At 53.5% G+C, this 1,526-nt stretch overlaps 1 long non-coding RNA gene across 1 annotated transcript; it reads left to right on the top strand.

Moving 5' to 3' along the window:
- Positions 1 to 396: 396 nt before the first annotated feature.
- On the top strand, positions 397 to 1,274 carry LOC123652792. The gene is made up of 2 exons (XR_006742283.1): positions 397 to 721; positions 847 to 1,274. It is a non-coding gene; the product is annotated as an uncharacterized LOC123652792 (long non-coding RNA).
- The last annotated feature ends 252 nt before the right edge of the window (positions 1,275 to 1,526 follow it).

Genomic DNA, 1,526 nt, shown 5'->3' with positions numbered 1-1,526 from the left:
CCGCGCCGAGGCCGGCGGCGGGCGGCGGCGCTGCCCTTTCCCTGCGGGTCTCCGGGCGCCGCCCGCCCGCTCCCCGCCGCCCGCGCTCCCGGCTCCGCGCCGCCCCGCTCCGCTCGCCGCAGCTGCCGCCGGGGCTGCCGCGGGCGCCGCTCGCCGGAGCGCCTCCTCCCGGCCCAGCCCGGCCCGCCCGCCGCTGCGGCGCTCGCTCCTGACCCACCGAGCCGCTGCCTTCTGTCGCGGCCGCTCACGGAGCGATCACTGCCCAGCCCCCCGGGGCCCTCCTTCACCCCCCCCTCCGCCCCGGATCTCCAGCCCAGGGGCTTCCCGCCCCGAGCCCACTACCTGCACGCCGAATAAACTAAGAAACAATTAGCGAGCCCGGCGGGCAAGGTGCAGGTGGCTCAGATGTCAGGGGGCTGCAGGGCTGCAGGGCTTGTGGGCAGCTGGGGATTTCTGTTTGGGAAGGAGGCTGAGAAGGGTCGGTTTGCCCACTAGGACTGCCGCTCTGGGGGAAAGCGGGGCTAGCTCCGTAAAAGGCACAGGCCCTCTTTCCTCCTTTTTCTCCAGCAGGTCCAAAAAGAAAGGGCCTAGAAAAAGATGTCTGTTAGGCACTTGGAAATGACTATTCAGAAAAGATGGGGAGGCACAGTATAATAAAAGGGTTTCACACCCCACCAATCCCCTTCCCTTGAAGAATAGAAAGAGAAAGCAGCCCATCCAGGTAAGCTGGGCATTTCAGATGCGGGTGAGTTTGGTTTTCTTTCTTTATTGTCATTATTATTATTATTATTATTTTAGAATTAAAATACAATTTTTCCTATTTGAGACTTACTGCATTTTTCTCAGGGCCAAACCCCGGGGGCTAATAAGATCTATGAAAGCTGTCCTGCCCAAAATGCAGTCTGTGTGGGAGTTTGTGAAAAGCGACTTTGCCGAGGGCAAACCTTAGACGGAGAAACAGAAAATACTTCGAAAAAATCACAGGATGCTCCTCCAGCTCTCTTCCAGGATAAACTTGTCTCGGGAAAATAAAACTTGATAAACCCTGGTTCCAGACTGTTACTTAGTTTACAGCCCTAGGTTTGCAATCCATCATCGCTTGGGCCTAACAGGACTGACTGGGGCTTTTCATTTGTTTATAGTTTGCGCAGTGCTTCATGCCTCCAGCGTACCATGTCAGCTATGTAAAATAATGCGTGATTTTTGTCCGGATTCTGGATCCACTTCCACCATGGTATTTGTTTAAAATAAAAGCTGTGGTTATTTTTCCATTATTACCGAATGGAAACTTCAATCCTAGACATCTGAGAAACATAACTTAAAAAATCCAGTTGGGAAAAGCAGAGAGGAAGGTGCTCCGGGTTTTACTTTATTTGTAGAGTGCAACGGACTCTGTTTTAACTCGACCAGCTTTAACCCAATCTAGTAAACCAGGACCTTGCTCCTGCTTCAAAAAAAAGCCAATATGCTGCCCTGGGTCCCAAATACCATTTTTCTCTGTGCCGGGTCATCAGATAAACCTGTGA

Source organism: Pipistrellus kuhlii, unplaced genomic scaffold, assembly GCF_014108245.1.
Source record: "Pipistrellus kuhlii isolate mPipKuh1 unplaced genomic scaffold, mPipKuh1.p scaffold_m20_p_2, whole genome shotgun sequence".
NCBI lineage: Eukaryota > Metazoa > Chordata > Mammalia > Chiroptera > Vespertilionidae > Pipistrellus > Pipistrellus kuhlii.
This window is presented reverse-complemented; position numbering and strand designations above follow the sequence as displayed.